General features: G+C 36.0%; 1 protein-coding gene across 1 annotated transcript in view; it reads left to right on the top strand.

Annotated features, from left to right (window-relative positions):
• The first annotated feature begins 2,507 nt into the window (after positions 1–2,507).
• Positions 2,508–19,137, top strand: part of LOC149090059 (G protein-coupled receptor dmsr-1-like) — a 32,452-nt gene continuing 15,822 nt past the window's right edge. The window contains exon 1 of the mRNA XM_089232045.1: positions 2,508–2,918. The gene's annotated coding sequence lies outside the window, so the exon portion shown is untranslated. The remainder of the gene's footprint in view (positions 2,919–19,137) is intronic.

The following is a 19,137-nucleotide window of genomic DNA, read 5'->3' as shown; positions in this document are numbered from 1 at the left end:
CCGTATACGAAAATCTTTCCTCATGGGGTCCAAGATGTTTGCCTGTGTGTCCCCGATCTTGGGTCCCGTGGGGAAAGATGATCTCATAATCCGATGGTGACCTTTCAGATAGAAATTCCTTGGAATATGGACTGGGTCACCGTTCGATTAGGATGTATACGAAAATTGAGGACGATACACCTCGCTACACTTCCATCTTCCATAACGGACACCAAGTATGTACATCAAAAAGCAAAGTAAATATTTATACGATATTAAAAAAATTGAATATCTTTGGAAGTCAATATCGCGAAATTAAAATCGAAGCAAGCGTTCCGAAAAGTACTTTCGGGACAACACATTTACTGGTAAAAAAATTGGAAACTCCCGGAAAACCGGGACATACGGTCAACCAATGCAGGTGTCGCCGATACATATTTTTTAATTTTTTGCTGAAAAAGGGTACACACTTCAAAACGTTTGCGCACCACTGGTCTAAAGTACCGAAGGATGTTTAGAGGTATCACGATTTCTATACCCGGTTCGCCCATGTCAGAAACTTTTCTGACTCGGAGGTACAACAGAAACGACGACAACATGACCGCAGAAAAAGATTGGTACCACAGGGAGTCCCACACCGAGGGGTTATCGCACTAACTTCTCAGTGAGTGTGAAAAGGCAAAAATGAAATGCAAAGACAAAATTTTGTTTGTCCCGATCTAATTAGCCCTCGTTGGCAGATAAGGACCGTGGTGTGGCAAAAATTATCAAATGACCAACATAATTATTATTGACGGTCAATTATAATTCAATTTTATTATAATTCAATTTTCATACTTCCTCTTAATTATTATTTGACAGGGTTGACATTATCACATGTGATCTTTACCCTTTTTGCTGATCATTTTATAAAATTCAAATTTAAAATCGGGTAGAAGTTTGATCGTTTCCAGGCAATCTTCGTTAAATACTCTTTTCCAGGGCTGGACAAATCACCAAAAACTTACATGCCTTGTAGGACATGCTGCACTTCTTAACCAATCCCGGAAAAAATATTTTTCATTGCTTCAAACATGTGTTTTAGCGTTTTAAAATAGGAATATTTCATGTGAAACAAAGTTAACTTACGGGCTACTTTGCCCAAAAATAAAAATAAAAATCACGGAAATATTATAGAAAGTGGAATCACAGTCTTTTAGAGCAGCAGTTCTCAACCGGTGCTCCGCGGCCGCTCGAGAAAAATAAAAAAAAAGTAAATTTGAATAAAAAAAATAATTATAAATATATAAAATAACAAAAATAAATCAGTAAATATGATGAATAGATAAAATTAGGCCTACGGGGCTCTACCATAGACATTTTCTGCTATAAAGGGCTCCGCAAGTTAAAAAAAGGTTGAGAACCATTGTTTTAGAGAAAGGTTTGAACTATCTAAAAAATATTAGATATTGTTATTAGACATACTTATTTCTCAGTATTTATTACAGGCATCCCTCACTTTACGCAAGTAATCACTTCCACAATATTAGTCGCATAAAGTGAGTTGAATTTAACTGAGTTGGTTTTCTTCAGAAGGATTAAAAGAATTGAACCCAAACAGCAAAAGAACTTATTTAATTATTCAAAAACTTATGAAAAAATCCCGTAAATTTAAGCAATACGAATTAATATTTTTTACTTCTGTCTTCACTACTTCTGATTGGTTCTAGTCAATGTGGATGCTTTCTTTCCTGAAGAGCCTGGTATGATAGGCTGATAACTCTTTTTAATGAAACAGTCCAGATTCTGCTCACAAGTATAGCATTTTTCTTCTCATAAAAACTTTAGTATCAAAGCCAGAGAATTCTGCATATTTCTCGCAAATATGAAAATTCTAATTTTACTGGAACCGTTATTTTTCGATTAAATTTCTCATTGCATTATCAATGTGTTACCAAACGTTGTTCATCAGTGAGATCTGGTGAGTTAAATCTGAGAATTTCTCACATTATTTGTCTCAGCTACATCATCAAAAATTCAACGTATTTCTTTGTCAAAGGATTTAACTATGTTATATATCTTCAATTTTCAAGCTCATTTGCCGGATTAAACTCCAAGCCGAATTTTGCAGGTCGGAATTCCTAATACCAACTTTTAAAATCGCGTTATAGCGAAATCGCGAAAAAGCGAAACCGCGTAAAGTGTGAGGGATACTTATATTTGTTATTTTCTAGCATAAAAAAGGTTAAACAAAAAGTTTCAGAAAAGTGGGCCAAAGTAACCCGTGTTTACGGTTCTCACCATTCTACGGGTCCGTTCATTGTGTTCAATCGATGTGAACTGGATTCAAAATTCAAGTTTTGCTTGCAAAAAAAAACTCTAAGATTGATTCAAAACTGAGATCCATAATAATTCTAAGCACGGCTAGCAAGGATTTGGCGACGATGGCCGTAACAGGAAAAAGTTCGACACACTCCCGCCAAACAAAACCAGACATCCAACACATAACCCACGCGAAATGGAAATTCTCCACATAACACATCGGGAGTTATCCCCGATCACATGTGCGCGGCAGTATCACTTTGCTCTCGCTCCCGAAAATCCGGCTGCGCGACAGGTGGTTGGTTGGGACTTTTCTTGGTCATTGAGAACTTAGTTTTTTAGAAAAATCCGTACAATTTCACGCAACAGCAGCACCAAGGACTGCCAAAATCGCACGTCTCAATCGGTGGACTATCATAGTGAAATTACAGTTATATTTAGATGAGATAATACCTATCGTGTTCAAATCATTATATTGGTAAGATCATGAATACAAAATAATCGTGAATATATTCGTATAAAATCGGCAGTTTTTTGAAATAAAAATTTAAAGATCTATCGATTCAGAAAAAGGTTTTATTAGGCATGCCAATGAATGTCCGATGGTTGTATAGGTATCTCTCTCAACTCTCTCTCAGGTGGGTTTTTCTTTCTTCTTTCAATATTATTCTGAAATATATATATCGACACAAATACCTACGTATTTACATATGCGGTATTTTCTTGCGTATAATCCCCAGATTTATTTTATCTGATGAAAAACACATCGAAATTTCTCTTAGGATTATATGCCACCGCGTCTTATCTGCAGCTTCTGCAAACGTCGGAAAAGAGTAATTGTCATGAAACAATAAAATTTGAATTGAAATTAAATTATAGAATTGTTGAAAAATTGAAGTTTTGGTGGTGCACGTCTCATTTAGGTGACCTGAAAAAAAGGGGGAAATGGGAAAATGAGGGAAGTAACAACGCAAAAATTCACGCATATGAAAGCATGACTTTTAAAAATTAATTTCAACCATCTACGGATTACCCACATAAAAACGTATTTCGATATTTTATTCAAAAATCGATGTTAGTTAATGCTGTCAGCATATTTTTAATTGAAACGGTACTTCAAAAAAAAGCAATTTAATTAATTAGAGTGAATTTTTAATTAGTTAAAATGGTTAATTACGGTTGAAATATAGTTTGTTTTGATTTTAATATTATCTACAAGCAGATAAAATCATTTCCTTCCCCTTCAATTTGGTGCGATTTTATAAATTTCTGAACACGTAAAATTTCAGCAGCTCTCAAAAAATGACACTGACAAAGAATCAACTATTTTTAAAGGAAATATACTATTTAAATAACCGGTATTTTGCACTGAAATGACGCTAAAAGATTTACTTTCTGAAATATACCAAAAACAAAATTGAAAAAAGAAGTTGAATTTTTTTTTTGACCATGTATATTGAAATATGTACGAGACCGTAAAAGTTTTTTTTTTAGTTTTATAGATAACGCATGAATACGAAAAGCAAATTCGACCATTTTTTATTTTAAAAAAACGAGACAAATGACATTCCTAAAGATTTCATAATTGATGAATAAAATTTCCACATGCAGATTATACAATGTTTTTTCTCAAATTAGATAAATTCGCATCTTCGTATTATATGCACTAAAATGCAGTAGATTGATGTTATGATGAGATTTTTTTTTGCTTTTTTTTAGAAAATTTTAAAAAAATTGTCCTTTTTTTTTTCCCGAAGGAAAACGTGTTTTCGGGGAAAAAAATTATGAAACATTTCCGTGAGATGAATCCTAGTTAATAATCTATTTGAGTGGAATTTTCAATATTTATCAGTGATCATCAACATTCATCGTTTCATTGTATCCTCCAGATTCCCGTAAATTTTGAAAAATTGAATATGTAAATTTTAAATTTCTTCGTCATCCAAATTGCACAATCATTTTTTACGTGAGGAATGAAATATTCAAATTATAGAAATACATTTGCAGATCATTTCTTCTATTTAGAATCTTGATTGCGTGATTTGTCAACGAATGGTGTGTAATTTGCATAGCTAAAAAATATTTAAATTTCGCTGCTTCTTTATAAGTGTTTACATTCACGGAATCCTCATCGATTAAATAAAACGTAAAGGTAATTGTAGTGATTATATATACATTATTTCAGACATTAATGAATAATATTAGTGTTATATTCAGTAGTTCACTACTTCTCTAGAAACATGTTATTTTGTAGTACGATTAATTATAAATAATTCAAAACAATAATACTGCCGATTGGCATATGTTTCAGAAAACTCTACGAGCATGTCTGTCCAGTATCTGTGTATCCTGAGATATTTCGTTTAAATGTGTCTTAGAATCTCTGCACAATATTTCAGTATGAAGATCTGTATTCGTATGCAATGGAGGTGACCAAAAATGATATCCATGAGGAATGTTTGGTCATAAGATCAGAAATACATAAATATGATGGTTTATATTATAACACTTGATCATATAAATGTGAATCTTCGCATAGAAAGTTCATCAACTTTTCTGCTGTACCCGTCTACTTTCTTATCTCAGATAGTTTTCCCTAAGCTTCAAATTGATTTTTTTTTCAGTTGATTGATTACAATAGCTCTTCGATATCGATCATCAAATCACTTCGGTCTCACCGCGGTCATTCCATGAATACCGAGATGAATGCAGGTCTATCAACGAACTCCGTTTGAAAAAAAGTCTTTGTAATAATAATCGTTATCGACCTTTCTACGTCTTTCACCCGCTAAAATCTATCGATAGTTTGGACGCTTAACCGTAAGTAAATGTGCTGGCTATCTACGTTGATGATTTTTCGATATTTATTGCAAAAGTATTCTGCTGTACTTACTTGGCTAAATTATACTACAAGACGACACTGTGTGGTAGATAAAATGACTTATAATCTTCTCGTGTTAATTTAAAACCTATTGGGTTACTCGGGTTGTCTTCTTTGAATGGATTTCTTCTCTTTCGGTGGTCTTAACATATTATTGAGCGGTATCAGTCTGTAAGTTTGTCACCCATTAATGCTAATTTTATATGAAGGTATTTATTCAGCTTCTTGCACTGACATCTGAACGTTCCATCTATACCACCCTTCATAAAACAAATAAGTGTCATTCGAATTCCGGGCGTTGTTAAACACTAAGATGACGCCTGCCCCCAGTCAAGTGGTAATACAATGGCATCCACCCCTGTAGGGTACACAGGTTTCTTGATGACCCAAGTGGCGTAGTGGTAAAATGCTCGTCTACCACCGTGAAAATTGCCGTCAGTTCCCAAGTTCGATCCGGGGAAAAAATATAGATAAAAATATATTTTCCATGATTGGTGGACGATGCTCTTATTTCCAACCAAACTCGTTAACGGCAGTAAATTGCGTATAGCGATATGGCCGAAGTTGGTGTGTTGATGAATCGACACCACCATCCTACTTAGTATAGATCCGGCAGGGCGAAACGAAAAAAAAAAAACGGGGGAGAAAAAATCACCACCACAGGCAAACGATCCATAGTTCAGGGAGCTCATGGTGTTCCTCCTCATTGACCGCGGTGCTTTCACTGTATCAAAATATCTATATAAAAAAAACATATGTTTTTATAAAAACAACGGCGTGGCCTTGCAGGTAAGTAGGAGATCCGGTATCATTACCACAGTCAACTACTTACTACCCAAGCCATTTCACTTTGAAGCTACTGTGAAAACATTACTTATTATGATTATTTCAATCTCTGACACAATTTCGACAACTTATTCCAGTGAATTTGCGTCACTGGATTAGAAAAATGTTCGAAAATTTTACGAAAGAAATCACCAATTACTTATAAAGATTCATTGAATCCACCAACACAAAGATTACAGCCGAGTGACAAAATGTTATATTCTTTTATGTGTGTGTGAAGTCAAAATATATTTACTTCCTTTTCCTTTCTTTCAAACCGAACACGTCCATGCTCTGAATATATTTACAACAATCTATGGAATTATTCAATGGGATGTCTACTTAGTCTGACATCGTATCATTAGAGTTACATCCAGTGATAATTTATTTCAATAACTCAAACGATTACGAGTGCACGCAAGCCTCCTCGCCACGTCAAAGCTGGCATCTTGAGGAGGGAAAATTTTGTGAGGAAACATATAGTGCCAAATTAGCGTGATTGCCATTTCCTCGGAGACCAAAATACAAGTCCGGCTTTTTTTCAAAAGTCATTTTCTGTCAAAAAATTGCACTTCCTGTAGGAAAAAGTCACTTCTTGGTGTTAAAATGCCATTTCGTGTATATTTCACGTTCCCAATTCCATGCAAACTCCGTCAACCATCTCAGCCAACAATACTTCGACCGTCAGGAAGTCTTGGTCCTCTTTAGACAGTTCCGTCTCTTTCCGTCTCGATCGCTTTCAAATACTTGTATAATGAGGCTTTTAACGACCTCTGGAAGTTGGTGGCTCGTATCGAGCCCCACATTGTCTTTTTCTTCCGCCACTTGATGGCTATAGTTTCCATTTTTTCTCGATCCCTTCCTGGGATTAAATGGCGGTGGTGGCAATCTCGGAATCATCACCGGAGAGCTCTTTGGTGATTTAGCAGCATCACCCGAATCCAAGCACGGCCTAACCAAACAGACGCCTGTTGTGTTCCTGGATCCTTTCCTCGGATTGAATGGTGGTGGCGGCAACTTTAGAATCATCGGATTACTCCATGGCAGCGGGGAATCAAGTATAACTGTTGCGTCCTCCGAAGCCAAGAATGGTGTATATGCAGCCAAGGGACCTTCACTCTTGGGTGCAACGCCGCTTTGAGAGCACGGTTCTTCAACAGGAACACGGATCATCCGAGAAAACCGTCTCTACGACACTCGAACCCGGTTCTTCCAAGGGTTTCGACCCTCTTATCCAGCAACCAAATATACGTTCAATAAAAGAGAAACGCATCTCTATTTCAATCACAACTCGATCTTTCGAAAATTGAGAAAAACTATCTCTAGAATAAATAAAAATACGCTTTTTCAAATCACACAATAAGAGCGTATCATTTGTCAAATGATACTATGAACAACACAACACTGGAAGCTTTCTTATGTACGATTCTAAGTAATTCTTGTTGGTTATAGACTATTGTTGTAAAACAAATACTCTCAATACCGAATTTAACTGTTTTTAATAACAGTCTAAATATAATATTTTTTTCGATAATATTCTTAAATATTCTAATTAGGATTTTTATTACCCATATATTTCGTGGTTTAAGAGAAAATTGGAGAAAAATATTTCAAAAAAATTCATACATGAACTACTTAGAGGTCTGACGTCTTTTAACACGATCAAAAAGCCTCAAAAACTATTAAGTATAATCAATTAAATAATATTTCTATTCAATTAAATTGATGTCATGCTATTTTGTCACACGCGCAATGTATTAAAATTGAATTTTTTCCCCTCAATGTTTAACAATTTTCAAAAATAAAAATATCGAAGATATGTGAAACATCGGGCATACATGGTACAGTACAGTGTATAAATTTTGTAACAAATTTGAAATATATCAACGGTTAAATATTACTTTTTTAATGATATTCTCACTAAAGCATATGTTTTGAAGCATTTTGTCCATGCTAATAGGTATGAGACCCCTATAACGTAGCATTTGCACAAATGAATGCCATTATTTTAAAAATTTATCTTTTCAAAACTATTACACATAATATAAAAGTGTACCCCCGTATGGCGAATCACATTTGCCGAGTCGGGGTAAGTAACTTGTAATATAATCTGTCTGTGATACATAAAAATTAAGAAAAACATTCATTTTTAAACATATCTCAATAGATGGCAGCACACCCGTTGAAGGCATTGTCTGCAATTTAAAATGGCGACAGTGTAAGACAAAATTTTTTGTGTATTAGAATATGCAAAGGTTGTGTTTCCGCTACTTCTGTGCAACGTGCATTTAGAAATTTGTGGAACTGAGGAAAAAAAAATAAATTAAATAAATATTCAGTCATTACGTTCTATGGAAGTGCTGCTATCTATTGAGCAATGTTGGAAAACTGAATGCTTTTCTTTATTTTTATACAAATACAATACAAATACAAATACAACGCCACAACAGGCAAATTGCCCAACGAGGTGGCTGACTTAAGAACATCATGGATCCCCGAGCCCCTACCTACTACTGCTACACCACACATGGACCCCCCCCCCGCGGAACCCCCCAACGAATCGGTACATGCGGGAATGTGCGTGTACGTGTAGTGCAACCTGACGTAAAGTTTGTTTCTGTGTAATGCTTGTTATGTGTAGTGCTGTCATCTGCCCCCAGTTTTACTAACTATGAGTGAAGTGTTATGGTTGAATGATTTACCGTTGTAGGACTGTTGCTCTCTGTGGCGAGACTTTTTAACGGGGAGATCGGCTCGCATTTGCGCCTTGAAGTTGGGAACCACAGAAAACCAACTTCAGCCGACCACCACTGTGGGGTTCGAACCCGGATCCTCGCATCACGAGTCCGGCACTATAACCACTCGACCACCACAGCGGCCAAAAAACTCATCTCTGCCTCTACCGGGAGTCGAACCCGGGTCCCTCGATTGCCGGACGAGTGCTCTGACCACTAAGCTACAGAGGAGATAAAAAGTGTATTTTTCTGTAGGTGGGTGGGTTTGAACCCATATACCCTGAACCCTTCCCATCTGTAACTCCGCATCTTACCAACCCACCACAACAGAACTTAAAGTGTATTTTTCTGTAGGTGGGTGGGTTTGAACCCATGTACCCTGAACCCTTCCCATCTGCAACTCTGCATCTTACCAACCCACCACAACAGAACTCAAGTAGTTTACAACATTTTTCTGACAAATTTAGCTGTTCTAAATCAACTTTTGGGTACTGGTTTCAGAATTGATCTTAAAAACGGCCATCACGTTTATTTTATTTTATTTTAGGGTATTTTAGATATTTTTCAAAATTTTTACTTTCTTGGACGTGGAACTGTGTTGAAAATGGTATTTATATTCTTCTCCATCTGAAACTTGGGGAATAAGAACACTGGATTTACTTCAATTGCAACCAGATATTCTAATTTTTATGAATTGAAAGATAAATTCAAGCTTCATGTTTACATACAGCCCTTTAGTTAGAAAATGGAGCTAAGTCGCAGATGCATTGATGTTCCAAATAAGTTGTTATATGTTTTGCTGCCATTGTTAATAACTAAATTAGTTATTAATTTATCAGTTAATAACTAAAAATTTATATGGAAGAAAATTCTTGTGCCCAACCTTTTGTTATTCCTCCTAAGTCGATCCTGCGTGCACTGCTGGGGGAAACATTATGAAGGCTGATTTATCCATCATATGGACAAATCTGGCCTAGGTTTGTCGCTCCAAAAATAACAATTTTCCGAGACTAAATGAGACAAAAGTATTTGTAAATACTTAAGTAAAGAAACTGTCGAGAGTGATGATTTTGTTTTCACATAGAACTGCATGGCAATGATTCATATCTGCAATGAAAAGGTTTTTAGGGAACCACAAAGAGGAAAATCACTAACAGCTTGTTCTGGACCTACTCTGTTCGTACAAAATTCTTGGATATTGAATGGCTCCAAAAAAATTTTTTGAGTTTTTCCCTGATAACTTGGGAGCAGTCAGTGATGAACAAGAAGAAAGGTTCCACCAAGACATTCGAACTGTGGAGGAGGCAGATAGGTGATATCAAGTCTGGTGGGACCCTTCAATGGTGAGTGATTACTGTTGGTTTTTGCAGAAAGAAGACAATACAGTACATAAGGGGGAAAAATGAAAATTTTTTTCATAAAATATTGAAAAAATACCTATAAATTTAGTTTTCGCTGCATAAATATATACTCTATGATATCGTACGTAGGAAGAATATATTTTTTTTATTTCATAGAAAAAAATATATGTGTAAATAGATGTATGATTATGATAAAATAACAATGGTAATAAATATATTATAATTTGTTATTAAGAATATGCCAATTATCTCAGTTTTCATAATTAAGTATTTCATAGTGTAATGCGTATTTCAAAAAATGACCATCATGCATACAGAAAAAATTGTATGTGACGGAAAATTTTTAAATATTTGAATTCAGCACTGCAAAATCAATTTTAAAAACTTACTTCACTGTTATTAAAGAAAAAGTTAAAAATTGTTGACTAGTGCAGTTTTATCTATAGTAATTTTGTGAATATAAATTTTTAAAACCGTGATAATCGTAGTAGTAATCGTCATTGTAATTTGATACTGTTGGGCGCATTACCATTTTTACAGAATCTCGCTTCAACAGCGTGTAATTATACAATTTTGTTATACTTTGATAAATGACATACAAAAAGGAAATTCTTCATTTAGCCATAAATATAAATGGTGATAATCTGAATAATTCGTGGCACACTTATTTCAACACCAACAGAAAATCCCCTATATGAGATAAATCAGAGTTATATGCGACTATAGTAGTAGTAGTAATACGCTAAAGAGGTCACCTTGGTCCAAAAAAAATTGAAAAATCGTAAAAAAAAGTTATTCGAATCAGCATCAATATCCCCAACGTAATCAATCGCCATACAGACCGTCATACATTTGAATGTTTCCCGTGTTGCCTGGAGCACAGTTCTAAATCTATTTTTAACTCTGCGGGGATATTCTAACCAACATTGAGAATGTTAAACTATTTTTTTCTTTCCTATTTTCTTACTACTTTTATGCATTGCTGAATGGGCAAAAACAATTTTAAACTGGATTTTCTCAGAAGTCGAAACTGCTCAGAAAGAGATTTTGCTGTGTATTTATTTATATATCTTTTTATGTGTTTGATAGGAAAAAAAAAATCCGATTATTTTTATTTTCACGAATGTTTCTAGAAACATCGATAGAGATTTCGAGGATTAAAGTTTTAAAAATCTAAGTTATATTGTATCGAAGAAGTTTCAGTCATTAAAGGTTTTATAAGAAAACACGCAAAATATATTAATCTTTTCATACGTCTATGAGCTAAATCCGTCGGCGTGTGAGACACGCATGCATACACTCCTCTTTTACGCAAACTTGACTTCTTCTATGAGAATTTTTTTTGTAAGACTTAACTTTTTCCGGATGCATTTTCATAAAGAAATAAAAAATGTAGTTAAACCTATTTCTTGATGTAAACGAATTAACTCGTCCTGCTGTATTAGAAATCCCCCGGTCCCTCATTTTGAAAAAGTCTTTCCGCAGATAGCAGGCAGACCTTCACAATAATGCTCACATAACATAAAATTCAAGCATTTACCATCTTCGCTTCAAAATACGGAACCGTTAGAAATTTAGTGTGAACAGGATGCATGTAAGTTGCAATAATATTGGGAAGAGTTGCATTATAAACATTTTTTTTGGGGGGGGGGAGGGGGGTTAACTAGGAATGAGGTTGGCAAAAATGTTTTTCTCTTCATTTTAATAAATGTTTTTCTACTTCTTTACTATTAAAAAAGGAATAAGAAAAAGTGGATTGATGAGTTCACAACTCGAAAAGAAACAATGGTTAGGAGGATTGTTTGGTAGTAAAAGAGCTACTTGGAAAAAAAGTACTAGAAGTTCTTGAAAAAAGAACTGTTTGGAGACAGGAAAAAAGAATGTTGTTTTAGAGACTTTGATGGAATGAAAACTGCTTCTTTTAAAGTTGTTGTCCAATATATTTCAGTGAATGAAGTCGGATACGGTCAAGCCAAAGAAACCACATTGTGTGCGTGTGCGCGCGCGCGCGTGTGGAAATTTATTAAATAATAACAAAACAGAAAAACTAACACCAACACACATTACAGCAATTTTTTTTTCATCCGCCTTTCTTCATATATATAGTTATGTTTTCTTCTACATATTAATGACCTCATAACTCCATTAATCTTTCCAACTCTTCGCAGACGATTGTGTCACTTACCCAAAGAGTTTGCAATAGATCCGGTCAATAATCTCTTCAATATAACCTTAACGCTTTTTCCGAATGGTGCTCATCCTGGCGATTGCCCCAAACTCCTCAAAAACAATTTTTATGAAAGTTACACGCAAAAAACCACCTCTAATTCCTTTAATCCAAGAGTGCACAAACTTTTCGGTCCACCGGCCAGATATGCGGTATTTCTGCCGCTATCGGGCCAGAAACTTATACAGAAAGAGTGACCATATGGGAAATTCATCTCACGTATTTGTCAAATCCATACTTTTTTGGTGGATTATATGTTGACTTAAAGTACCCGTCATTTTCTGCGATTGACAATTTTTCTGCAATTTCAGTGATACTTGGCAACTTTACATGACCTTTAATATTTTCTGGCTGTAAATTATATTATTTGTCTTTGAAAATTTTTCGGCTGTACATGGAAACGTTACTTGGTTTTTTGCTTTATTCTTTTGTTGAACTGGCACCGTTACTTGCTTTTACAATTACTGCCTTGGCAATTGACAATTTTTTTTATTGCAAATTGCAACTTTACTTGCTTTTTGAGAGTTTTTGGCTGCAAATGGAGACTTTATTTGTCTTTGACGTTTATTTTTTTTTCGGTGTAACTTTCAGATAAATTTAAAAATTCTTCTTGCGATATCTCATATTTTTATGAGAAAAATATGGTCAGCTTAGGTATTTATCTTGTGGTGTATGTTGATACTTTTCCACCAAAACAACTTGCGTGGGCCGAATGTGTAACCCCTCCAGAGATATTTCATACCTCGCTGTAACGTTCACGTTGATCACATCTTCCAAAAATGGCACCAGAAACTTTTTTTTCTTCGTCGTAACCTCTATCCTACACGTCCGACACTTTCTACTCTCAAACATATATCTTTCCAGTTCTGTGAAACTTGGGACCCTCATATGCGCAAGCCAACATTGACAAGTCACAATCTATTGAAAATAAGTGCACCCGCTTCATTTATAATTGTGCTGATCTTCCTTTATCTCCATTACTGGGCTCAATATCCAACCGCTTACCTCTCATAGACTTATCTCTCGATTAACTCTACTTTTCGGAATCCTTCATGGCTTTTTTAATACCGACAAATACTCATATCCTAATTAAATCTCCCCATTATTTCGGTAGATCCCCAAAAATTGGAACCCATAAAATGCATTTAGACTATTTCAAATCTAGATTTTTTTATCATTGAACTATAACCGTCTGGAACAACCTCCCATCCAATATTGTTGATATTTTACTAGCATTTCGGATTTTATTTGTCAGATCGCCATTGCGATGGTAGTGTGGTCATAGTGGCGGATCCCACCGGTACCACAGTCGTGGTCGTCTGAAGTTAGTTTTTCTGTGATTCCCAACTTCGAGGCGCGCCGCTGTGGTGGTCGAGTGGTCATAGTGACGGACTCACGTCGCGAGGTCCCGGGTGCGAACCCCACCGTCACCACAGTGGTGGTCGGCTGAAGGTGGTTCTCTGTGGTTCCCAACTTCAAGGCGCGAATGCGAGCCGATCTTCCCTTTAAAAAGTCTCTCCACAGAGAGCAACACACCTACAAACAGTACAAATGTAATTCAATCATAACACATCACTCACTTCACTTCTGAAATATAGATGGCGGCACTGAAAAATCAAACACAACACTACATACGCACTCAGACTGTTAGGTACACACATTTACACCTCTGGCACAACTCACTAGGTAGTAAATCACCCATAGATGGTGATAGACCTGAGTTGTGCTCGGTTTGAAAGAAAAAAAAAACTCTCTTCGAGGCGCGAATGCGGGTCGATCTCCCCGTTGAAAAGTCTCGCCACACGCCTACAACTGTACAAATATTCAATCATTACACTTCACTCATAGATGGCTATCACTATAAATTTAAAAACATTACACTACATACACACTAAGAATGTCAGGTGTTTATACACACACATACTTCCGGCAAAACTCGATCGGTAGTAAATTGCCCGTGGCGATAGACCAGAGTTGTGCGTGGTTTGAAAGATCAACCATCACCTCTGTCAAATTTCACCACCGGATTCTCTTGTGTAGGCTTCGACCAAGCAATATTTATTAAATAATTAATCAATTTTATTCCTGAAATTTATTCACCGTGTCTAAATGTATTAGTTCAAAAATCATTCGTCGGAAATGAAAATCACCCACGCTTAAATGCTTTATTAGGAATAACTAAAAACCACCATTTCGATGATATGTCGGAGAGAGAATTCGTCTATAAAATGCTTCATGTTTTTCCTCTTGTATAACGCTATTCCGTGTTTTCGAAACGTGAGCGAGTACTGATGGAAAAGTAGTCGCGAATTCACCTATTTTGTTCCTTTTTATATCTCCACAGACTTGGCTCTGTCAATACACTTGACTTACTGCGTCTCGGACAAATATACTCTCACGAGGCGCAAAAGTTTCTTGTTTTCGCTAACTTTTCGAGTGAAATGTAAACGATTCAGTTCTCGCTCAACTAAGATAAAGCAGCAGCGTGTGCGGCTGATAAGTAGTCCTTTAAGTGCTGTTGATACTCGCTTCGAAAAGCTACCATGAATAATTTATGATATCCATCCTTTCATGAGTCCAACTACGTCGATGCGTCGTCGTCTAATCAGAATAAGGATTTTGAGAAGAATTTAAAAGCGATTATAATTCAGCGTCTGAAGACGAAGGTATATTTCGATTTTTCTGTAAATGATTAATGGAACATTCGACAAGAGCATTAACATCAAAAGAACTTGTTCATCTTTCTTGACTTTTTACATGTTCTGTGATCATTTGAAAACTTTAAAATCAAATTTCGTTCCCTAAAATTAAAAGTATTGCAAAATTTATCTCTGAAGATGTCTGTTAGTAATTTAAAACTATTGTGTAATTTAAAAAATATGAAAAGGAAATTCTGTATCACCAGCGCCGTAACTAGCCATTCCGGTGCCCTGTGCAATAATTTGCATTTACTCCCCATCTGGCCAATTCTTGGGCCCAGAATGACCCATTTGGGGCTATATTGCCCTCCCCTTCCAAGTGGGCTCTGTGCGCGTGCATCTATTGCACCTGTCTAGTTACGGTACTATGTATCACCTACACGGATGCAAGTTTGAATATGAATATTTTTTTGTACATGCCTCGTTTGATCTGATGAGCAAACCTAAAGATGTATTCACATGAAGCGTTGTGTCACTGGGGATTTTTTTTCTAAATTAGATATCTGCAGATACAACTGAATGAATGAAAGCCAGAGCTCTGCCACCAGTCTTTATCCCATTGCAGAAATCACTTCCAGCCCATCTTTCTACAATAGTTTGGAACGGGGTTGTGTACCTAACGGTCTGAGTGCGCATCTTGCGTTGTGTCCGATTTTTCGCAGCTGCCATCAACATATGTCAGATTGTGCGAGAAATGTAATGAATGGATATTTGTAGCGTTGTAGGTCCTACGCTCTTTTATGGCGAGAATTTTTAATGGAAGATCGGCTCGCATTTTCACGCTTCAAAGTCGGAAATCACAGAAAATCAACTTCAGCCGACCACCACGCCAGTGGTGGGTTCGAAACCTGGTCCTCGCGATGCAAGTATGTCACTATGCCCACACGACCGCAGAGCAGCTGAAACCCTGGACTGACTCATCGCCATGTTTGAGCACAGTTGTAACATCAGTATTATCGCTATATCCAATCGCTGTTCCCTATCCTGCTTTTGTTTCAATGATTAGACGTCACGTGGTGGGGCAAAAACCAGTATTTTTCTTCAAAGATGGATGACGATGAATCATCCCTCCTTCTTAGAGGCTTAGTCTGAACAAAATCTGTCTGAAGACACCAAAGTACCTTTTATTCCACACATACTTCTTGAGATATGAGCGTTTAAATCTTTAAAATATTTTTGTTATGCTACATTATGCCAACTTCACAAACTCTAATATTTGAATACCAACCCCCCCCCCCCCCCAGCATGAACTGAATCACCTGGATATGTCTAGTACATCAACGGGTTATGGAGCACTAACATTCATTAATTGTTTTTATAACGTCATGCAATATCTCACTTTTTACTTTCAGCCAGATTTTTATTCAAATAATACCTGTGGCTATAAATCCACATTACAGCCAGATTTTCATCGATGTCGACTAAGATCCATTCACCTCGTCACCTCGAACTGAAGAAGGAAGAGTCGAGAATCCCCCTTCCCCGTGCCATACGCTATCGATTAGGTTGAGGTAGTCTTTATGGAATTGAACCGAAATTAACAACCTAGCAGTTTTCAAACCAATTTCTTTTTCATTGTTTTATATCGATGTACAGGACGATCCAGAAGTAGGTTAATATTAAGTCCAATAATTAATAGAATAAACAGAAATCCATAAAGAGATTATTAGGGCTCGGATTTTTCTGTCTTCGCATATTTTTTTTATTCTTTTGCGCATTTCGATATTTTTACGTGATAGAACATATTTTTCAAATTTTTAAGACATATTTTGCATATTTCATAATTTCCGATGGAAAGTAAATTTTTCCTCTCTATTTTCCAATCCCGCTTCAAACTAGTTTTTTCGGTTGTCACCTCCTCAGAGAGCTCTTAGAACTAGGATTTTATGCACTAAAAATGAAACATCGTTGCTGATTGGTAAAAAATGCTGAAATTCAGGTTTTTCAACGAATCAGCAATACACTGAATTTTTAGAGCATAAAAATGCTTGCCCTTCATTGACACTCGTGTGTGGCTCTGTAAGTATATGAATCATCTGAATCGGGGACGGTGATGGTAACTCGTGGTGGTGGGGGGGTTAACATTTGTAAGAAATTTTGAGTTTTTATCAAATAAAAATAATTATTTAAACTTTTTTTTTTAATTTTGTGCAATGCTTTTCCAAAGCTAAATACAGTACTTGTCTAATATAGGTATAGATGACAACACATTAATTCTGAATTTGTAGGGGAAAAACACTTGAAAGGGAAATTTTGGCTCGATGAGATTATCCAAGGATGACGTCACTCTCCGCTATACATGCAAAGGTTTTTAACAGCTGGCTGATGCGAAGATAGTTTTAGGAAAGCGAGAAAATTCAACTGCCCCTGCGGGGAATCGAACCCACGTCCTTTCACTTTCCGGGTGAACGCCCTAAATCACTAGACTACAGAGGCAACGAATATCTGAATATCTTAATCTTTCCTTGGAGCTCGTATAAGTCGCCATCTGATGGCACCGTCAGCAATTCATGAGCTTTGGCCTGAATTGTGTCCTCCGACCGTCCATGTACGGTCCCGTTCAGTGCACACGAGCTCCAAGGAAAGATTGAGCTATTCGTTACCTCTGTAGTAGGTCTAGGGTGTTCGACCGGAAAGTGAAAGGACGTGGGTTCGATTCCCCGCAGGGGCAGTTGGATTTTCTGTCTTTCCTGAGAATATCTTCGCATCACAGCCGGAGGTTAAAAACCTTTGTATCGATGAGATTAGTTAGTAAAACTAAGTACTTTTGTTCATACGATAAGTAATAATAAGTAATCACTTCATCATCACTTCTCATTATCACATTATTTTGCTGAAACTGTTATTTGCGAGAGGAATGAAAATAAATTTTAGGACACCTTTTGTTTTATTTTTATTTTATGTATTTTTTCATTGTCATTTTTTGTTAACAGTTTTTAAAGGCGTAAATTCATTTTTCATAGATAATTTTTTCAAAGTTTTTAGAGCCTAAAAATCCTAGCTTTAGAGATTACAATAGATACACATGCTGTGTAGAAACGGCATTATTACAACCTTAAAAAATAATGATAAAAATGGCTAACAGATGGCGATTCATTTGATTACAAAAGCGAATTGGTATTAATACATTGTTTTAGCAAAGGTTGATACAATATATTAATTTAAGACAGATCAAATATCTGCATAATGCCATCCGTTGGTCATTTTGTAATTATTTTTTAAGGTTTCAATATATATATATGTGCAAAGTTTTATCTCTCCGCGTGTATTATTCCGTGAATTATTTAACTTGAAATTATTAACTGAATTTTGGATCAATTTATGTATCGATATTATCATTCTTGGTGAACTTCAGAGAAAAATAAAATCCACCAATGCATTTGGTTATTACCAACTATGTAAGAATAATCAGCTGACTTCATTTTGTTTCTTCATAGAAATGCGAGGCCAATTTACACTCAACAGAAACAACCCGAAATCGTTGCACTTCCTTCCAAAAAAGGCGCATCCTCTCACTACAGCATGTAGTGAAACATATGTTTCAAAACTTTTGACGCCGTTCTTAGGCAACACTTCCACAAAGAGCTGTAACATTATTTCGCAAATGCTGAATGTTCTCAAAGGGGATTTATGATTCGCTGTATACGGTCATTAAATTGGAAACGTTATCACGTTCCTGCAATGAAATGCTTGGAATGAGAAATAAATGAAATAATCTCTCGAGAGTTCTCAAAGAGACAAATGGTCTAGCCTGACTACGAGAATACGGAATACGAGAGCATATATCATCTCATCCGCGTGAATGCACGCCATCGAAAACATTTGTTATTTCGAGTCTGAGGGACAAGTGAATTGAAAGGTAATCTCACCAGTAATCTCAGCATTGCACAGTTAACCTCAATAGGAACTGAAATTCATGCTATTTTATTTCCTTCCTACAAATTATGGTGAAGTTTTGATACAAGTTATAACATAGCGCAAGTACGAAAAATATACAGACATCTGTGTATAAAGTTCTATAAAATTCCATTCTAAGAAAGTACACGGTGTAGCTAGGACATAGTTTCCCAAACTTCTGGTTCAATCGCCCCCTTCTTCAGAAAATGTTTCTTCTCATCACCCTCCAATT

The sequence above is a fragment of the Pholcus phalangioides genome, unplaced genomic scaffold, assembly GCF_987345545.1.
Source record: "Pholcus phalangioides strain wild (caught in Gottingen) unplaced genomic scaffold, Ppha-v1.0 ptg000001l_1, whole genome shotgun sequence".
Lineage (NCBI taxonomy): Eukaryota > Metazoa > Arthropoda > Arachnida > Araneae > Pholcidae > Pholcus > Pholcus phalangioides.
This window is presented reverse-complemented; position numbering and strand designations above follow the sequence as displayed.